Raw genomic sequence first — 7,608 nt, 5'->3', positions numbered from 1 at the left:
AATCGAGACCCTCCGAGGGTGGAACTTGAAGGTAAAATAACATTCAAGCGATAGGACTACTCATTAGGAAATTATATATCACAAAGAATATGATATACATTTAAGACTAAAAAGAATATGCTTAAGGAAAAGCATATATCTTCCAAGTTAAGCATAGCTATCAATGAAACCAGGGGTATTGTAAAAAGGAATGTCCATTCCTAATTAGGAGCCAACCATGGATTTGGGGATGTGTAGCCAGGCTAACAGATGCAGCCACTGCCACTCGCCATGGAGCCGGAAAAATCACTTCTTGTAGGTGGACAGATGCAGTCAGAAGCAATGTTTTGGTTTTTCAGAAACTTTCTCCATCGGGTCAGACATAACATTTCTACACAAACGCTCTTTTTTTCATTGATAAATGGAAAAAACAGTTGCAAGCCACATATGACATTCATTTTCACACAACATGATGACTTTCTCCATCGGGTGAGGGTTAATTTTTCAACACTACATGTGCTCTGCAAGTGTTATAAGGGAAATCGAGAAAGAGAGAGAGGGGCAGAAATTACTGCAATACCAGCGGCAATATCTGGTTGCTTTTCTCCTTCTTGTGTTTCCCTAACCAGATCTGCTGCAACCTGCTACCTGTAAGGAGACGGCACAATAGCTTACCTCAAACAAAAAAAGAATCATAGATTCATCATGCTAAGAAAGAAAGAATGGTCCAGTACAAGGTCATGTCATTGTGTAGCAATTTTTTATATTTCTAATCCAAGCACCCCATTTGCTCTTAGATAAAGTGTTACTCTTGCAAATCCAGTAATTCAATTGCTTGATTTTTACCATAAAAAGATAGGAAGTGGCATGCCTGGCTGGCATGTCTAAATCAGAGGAGCCGTTTTTGGCCACGATGACAAGATTGTCTCAACTACAAAAAGGCCAATACCTTGATCCGAACGGCCGAAAAGGTAGCGAGCATGCTCCTAGCAAAGCAGCAACGCACGGAAACACCAACCAGCTTGTGCAAAGCGACAGAACGGATGGAACAACCTGCAAGAAAACAGACAAAAGCACATGAGACACCATGCCATTTCTCAAGTGTGCCCCGATCCGTGGAGGACAGAAAGAAGGAAGAGGAGGACCTTACTCGTAGAGGAGTCTGCTGGCGCCGAATCCGTGCAAGCCACAAATGAAGAGAAGCCGAAATGAAGAACCATCTCTGAACCATACAGCTAGCTCAAAGCAACATCAAGAATTGCTTGGCTAGATGCACGAATCTGGATGGACAGAATACTCTGTATTTGGAAATGATGCCTTGACCTGTAAAGAAAAGAAGATATCATGTTATAGTGGAGAGATTTAACAAATTAAAAGACCACATCTACTCGACATATTATAGCATATAAAGAGGCTAGCAATGCATCCTCTTTAAATCTTCTTTGTAAGGCTAGATATAATCACTTATTAAGGTTAAGAAAAGCTTCAACAGCACGGCGTCTTTGTTAAATGCAGTGAATAGTCACCATTAGTGCAATGGACAAAACTCATGGTGAAGCAGGCGATTGGCTAGCCAAAAGAATTATAGAAAAAATGATCAATCACTAACCTAGCAAGCATATATCCAAGCAAAGAAGGAAAGGAACCTGATGGTATTGGCATCTTGCCTCTGAGGCCAGTGTGCACAAGTTGGCACAATCAATACAATGCATAAACTCTTGTTTATGCTACTGAATGCAATATATCATGGTAGCTATATAATTTTCCTAACTTCAGTCAGAAAAACAAGTTAACGAAGGCAAAAAGTAGCAGCAACTATTCACCAACGAAAATGGGCATAAAGGCCTCAAATCAGAGCAAAATTGAGGAACTGGGAGCACACAATGCAACCAAAAATATACTGAAAGGAAAGAAAGCTTTTTAAAAAATAGGGTTGCTCTTTTACATGCTCACAGAAACTGAATGGTATGATCGCTAGACAGGCCAGATTCTGAAATCCAAAATCTACAGTGCTTTATAAACCCTTAAGACAATACTCGTATATACGAAAAAGTGACTTCCGAACTGACTTAGAGTAAATTGTTACATTTCTCCAAGCAATTTACAAGAATGTATTTATTTTGAATTTTCCATCAGACGAGCTTCATTTTAATTCTTCGACCAGGTTGAACACTACGGAGTTGTAAATCATACTCCTATATAGATCAAATAAGCCAATTCTCATATTCAGGAAATTAGTTATTCCATGCTGCAAATATGAGTGAAGACATGGATTCCAGATGAAAATACTCCACATATATATTCTAGTTTAATATTAACATACCATCATATATTTGATCCCGCGAAGATGTATCCTGATGCTAAAATCGACTATTGATGATCAGGTAACTAATATCAGATCTGAAGTTTCGTGAAACGACGAATCCTGATACCCAAACAAAGCATGATGGACAAACACCATCAGGTAACTAATATCAAATCTAAAGTATCATTAAAATGAATCATTGCTTGTTATCTGCAAAATAAAATAACATAGGGGAAAAAGTTGGGTTTGATCACCTCAACTTTATGCCTATGAGTACATACGAGCAACAGTTCTCTAAATTAGTTTATTTAAGTGAATGGAGACATGAAAGAGCAACACAAGATTCTATGCCTTTCAATCTATGAACCATGACGCTAGACTTGTTTAATCAAGCACAATTAATTCAGACATCATGCTATAAAAGGCATGAACCCTACAAAAGAACAATTTGGGTCAAACATTTATTTTAATCCATCTACCATTAGTTCATACATAGTCGTCAGTGGTAGCAAGCAACAGACAAGCAAAGAACGACCTTCCACTATTTAAATCACCATTTTTCCATGCATTGTACTAAAATGATATATCCATGATATTTATTAAATGGTGGTTCCAGTGAATAAATTTGGAATAGTAGACACAAAAGTCACTCCCCCATGGCCTCGTATAGTTTAAAAGCCTTCCAAAATTAAGCATCAACCGAAAAACTCTAACTGCCTATTTTCAGGGCATGGTTAGTTTCAACCGAAAAAACTTTAACAACATGCACCCTTTCTTTAAATAGACTACTCTGCTATACTGTATTTATTAGTTGCCATAGAAACATGTGTGCTCCTATCATCAGGTTTCCACGAATGTTGTTTGTTTACCTTTTTTTTCTTACTCCTTTGGTGACTGAATTCTGGGAACAAACGTACCTCCACTCGCAGGGCCGAAGAGGAAAGAAGAAATTTCCCCAAGCAGCAGCGATGCACGCACATGCCATCCTAGAAGAATTGACAGATGGCAAGCAAAACAAGCCAAAGAGTGGGAAGAAATCAGCAGGCAGGCATTGCAACAAACATGCAAGGTGCAAGGAAGATTAAAGGCATTGCAACAAACATGCAAGGTGCAACAAACACATGAAAAGAAGGAGACCCACCAGAATACGTAGGTAAAGATTAGCGTAGAAGATGTGGACGAACATCCTAGACCTGGATGCAAAAAGGAAAAGGAAAATTAGGCAAACCCATTAACAAGAACAGGGCATGGAGGGCAACGAACACAGTAAGCCAGTGCGAAAGAGAGGAGAGAAGAACGGTGAACCAACCTCAACCGTACGCATGCACGACAGGAAACTCCGCGGGCAGAGAACGCTGAACCAACGGTGGTCAGGCCCGGGGCGGCTCATCAGGGTCACAATTTCTGTAGTTTGACCAATTCCTGTTATCATTATAAATTTCCAAAGATGCGCCAGATGCAGCCGGTGCTGCTCGTCATGGAGGCACAAAGATAATCGCTTCTCATAACCTAAAAAGGCACCTTACCAGCTTGCAACATATATGGTTGGTAGCTCATAGAAGAATAAACACCAAAAATTACATATCACCCTTAGTTCATAGTCATTGCATGACCCCCTTTGCAGCCTTAATTTATATCAGATTAATGAGTTATTTAGAACACTTGAAATAAATAAACCACATTTTTTCAAATCACCATGCATTCATATAATCTGTTTCTTTAATTAAATAAAGAAACTCACCAATTTCTTCAACATCCTTTGTAGCATACTGACATCAAAGTCCACCCCCTCTGTAGCAGCCTGCCGAAGAGAAATCCATAAGAGAATTAGGGAGGCTAACACCAAATGGCACATAAAAATCCACTACTCTGGAATTTTATTTATTATTATAGTTAGCCAACATGGAAAATGTTAGCCAACATGGAAAATGGAAACACAACGGAATAACTAATTCGAACACGGAAAAGAGATAATTAATCATTAGAGGCAAATACTGAAAACATGTTGATCTTGTAGGATTCTATTTCTCTGCTGAAAATATTTATGGAGTACAATAAGTATAGTGTGTCATACTGACATCAAAGTCCACCCCCTCTGTAATTTCGCACCATTTAAATGTCAAGTTAGTTGTAAAATTTTATCTAATAACAATCTTAAACCCTTGAGCCACAATAAAAGGTATGTCTGACTAAAAGCATAAGGATGTTAGTGCAGTTTCTCTGAAAAGAGAATGTAATAAAATATATTAATGCCTCTGTATGCAATCCTACCGCAAAATGGTACGAAAAAATAGAGACAGTAAATATGAAGCAACTCCTACATAGTATTCTACTTGCTTTCTCTTGTAAAGTAGACCATGAAACTAATATTCTACCCACCTACACATTAAGCAACTCTCACCTAATATTATGACTGCTACCCAGTTGCTTCAGACCCACTCCACGAACTGCTCCTTCCAGAGTAAATAGTCAAGCTGGATGCAAGAAGGAACACACAAAAATGAAAGAAAAGCACCGCAAGCAAGGGGCAAGGAATCAATAACAAAGCGTATTGAATATATAGTTTGCCCACAATTCATGATAACATGAAAGCACCGCAACTGAAGATTAAACAAGATGCTGATATTTTGTAAAATACAGAACCCAACAATTGCCAACACCTTGTGGCCCACTAAAATCATCACCATATATATATGCATATATTGAACTGAAGAAAATTTAGTGGATGGAGTAGAGTAACAGCTGAAGTGGCGAACCGCTGCTAACCTTGCTCGGGTTGTGGAGGTCACGGAGCCTCAACATCATCTGTGCGCACAGCCTGGGTACGTCTGATGTGTGGACCTCCGCCGCCCCATAGCCGCATCACGCAACCCCTCACGAATAGCGGGAATCCCCATGACTTTTTGCTTGTCAATGCGCCATCTCATCAAGCTCGTCGATGCACCGTCGCGATCGCCATCGCCGATCTTGAGGATCTATTATGACAGCAAAACCAGCATGTATATTAACACTGGAAAATTACCGAAGAAGGGATATCCGCTATTTTTTAGAAGAATAAAAGTGCAACAGAACAATTGATACAAAGGTATAGTCAAGCATACCCCAAACCCCACCTTCTTATGTGCCTATCTTGGCGTAATTGTCCATTTCATTGTGGACCCCTTGACAAAATTACGGTGAAGAGAGCTATAGCTTACTTAATTTGTGGATGGTGCCTGAATAACCTCCAGCGCCATCTGAGCGTCAACATGCTGCAGCTCACTACCCTGAAGTAGGACAACCTCTGAACAATTTGAAGTCGGGTAATTAGGCCAACACATAAAATGAGAACCATTAAATGGGTTTAGAAGCGTTGGTTAAAAATGTGGGTAAAATTTACAATAAGGGTTAAATGGTAGTCTAAAATATATATTAAGACCTGCAGTTAAAAGAAATTGTCAAACCTTAATTTAGGCTATAGCTGGCAAGAAAATATCTAGGTGTGTGAGTGATAGGGAGGTAGTACCATGAACACTGACAAATATGCATATTATCACATATGCCAAAAGTGGCCAACTGTACAACAAAAGGAATTTGCTAGCTTGAGTAGATCATAAGCAACTGAAAGCAAGTATATATGCTATAAACAAGATCCGACAAGGATGAATAAGCAACTGAAAGCAACTTTACCTTCAGGAAACTGTGTGAGTGCATCAGTCACCACAACACCATTATTCGCGGTCTGTGCATTATACAAATCGATATGCTCAACCTCACCGTTACAAACACCCAGCACAACCATTAGAATCCTGCACAAGTGATGAATTATTAGAAAGAAACACGCATATAGAGCAGAATCCATAGTAGAATTGATGAACTCAGCCTTCCTATTCTCAGCACACCGCAAAACCGAGAACAAATATGCAAGGTCGCGACAGTGAACCTTCTGACTGGAACATGGAGTTGTCCTGATGATGAAGATCCTTTGTGAGATCTGCTATACCAGAGGAGACTGGTCCACATCCAAGAAGAAAGTGAGCAGCTTGACCTTCAGCACCAATAGGTGGAAATTAATCTTCTCAAATTCATAAATAAGGAATAGTAAGGACACACAAACTGAGATATATTATCAAAATAATCGGCTGCAATTTTATTTGAGTAAAGTACAAAAACATATCTACATGATGATTTCTTTAGAAATGCAATATTGTATTCCTCTTTCCAATACTTGTATAAATAAACTTTAAACATCAGTACAAAGCACTATATATAAATTTGCAGCACTCATGAATCCGTGTGCTAAGACAATCTCTCGCTGTTTATCTCCTTACGCTTTCCCAACCAGATCTGCTGCTAGCTGCAAGGAGAAATAACTTTAAGGTTGCAATCCATGGTCTAAACTGAAATCGATTTACTACATGCAAATAATCAAGAACACACCAGACATTAGAGCATGGGAAGAAACACAACATACCATCGCAGATGCAGGCGTCGGATTTGAGGGCCATGGCCAGCGTGGCCAACAGCAGAGAGGAAGAGGAGAGGGAAACGTGGGGGATGGGCAAGCTGGAGACCAGAACTCGATCCCGCCGCCGCTGCAGCCCTCCATCCGCCAGATCTCGAGCACCGGCAGCCATCGCGCATCCCCGCGCCGGCCGAAGAACCGCCATCCATGGATCTCATGGAGTCACGCAGACCGCGCCATCTCATGTGTGCCCCGATCCGTGGAGGATAGAAAGAAGGAAGAGGAGGACCTTACTCGTAGAGGAGTCTGCTGGCGCCGAATCCGTGCTCCTCCACCTCCGTCCCAGCGCCGCCCCTTGCTGCTCCTCCAACTCCGGCGCAGGGTAGATTGAGCGTGAGAGGCACGACGGCGGCTGCTCGGAATCGCACAGGAGGCGCCACGGCGGCGGAGCAACACGCCGGAGATGCGTAGGTCGAGGAGGAGAGGCGGGATGGCAGCTGCTCGGGGTGGCGGAGGAGGAGGCGCGGTGGAGGCTCGGGGTCGATCCCGAGAGGAAGCGGGGATTGGGGGAGGCTCGGGATTGGAGTGAGGAGGAGCCTTTTGGTTGGCTAGGGTTTTCACCGTTTTTGGTTTTCTGAGCGACGCGAGCACGGACTCTGGTTGTCTCAAACAAACGGCCCCACGCATGCACGGGCCCAGCCGTCATGCACTCAGAACAAGCAGCGGACGGTAGGAAAAAGATTACAACATCCAACGGTTGAGGTGAAAAGCGGGTTGGAAAATTTACTGTGCACGTGTAACGGACGAACCAGATGTTTTTGCCCCTTTTGAGTGCCTTGGTTGGCCGGGTAGTCTAGGGACATTTATAGGAGAAATTTTT

General features: G+C 41.6%; 2 long non-coding RNA genes across 2 annotated transcripts; both read right to left on the bottom strand.

Moving 5' to 3' along the window:
• Positions 1-3,983: 3,983 nt before the first annotated feature.
• Positions 3,984-5,566, bottom strand: LOC127338477 (uncharacterized). Its single transcript, XR_007874376.2, has 4 exons — positions 5,398-5,566; positions 5,051-5,259; positions 4,686-4,758; positions 3,984-4,085 (listed from the first exon to the last, which is right to left on the bottom strand). It is a non-coding gene; the product is annotated as an uncharacterized lncRNA (long non-coding RNA).
• An 885-nt stretch (positions 5,567-6,451) lies between these two features.
• Positions 6,452-7,180, bottom strand: LOC127338476 (uncharacterized). Its single transcript, XR_007874375.2, has 2 exons — positions 6,738-7,180; positions 6,452-6,620 (listed from the first exon to the last, which is right to left on the bottom strand). It is a non-coding gene; the product is annotated as an uncharacterized lncRNA (long non-coding RNA).
• Positions 7,181-7,608: the final 428 nt, after the last annotated feature.

Source organism: Lolium perenne, chromosome 3, assembly GCF_019359855.2.
Source record: "Lolium perenne isolate Kyuss_39 chromosome 3, Kyuss_2.0, whole genome shotgun sequence".
NCBI classification, from domain to species: Eukaryota; Viridiplantae; Streptophyta; class Magnoliopsida; order Poales; family Poaceae; genus Lolium; species Lolium perenne.
The sequence above is the reverse complement of the archived record's forward strand: the minus strand, read 5'-3'. Positions and strand labels throughout refer to the sequence as shown.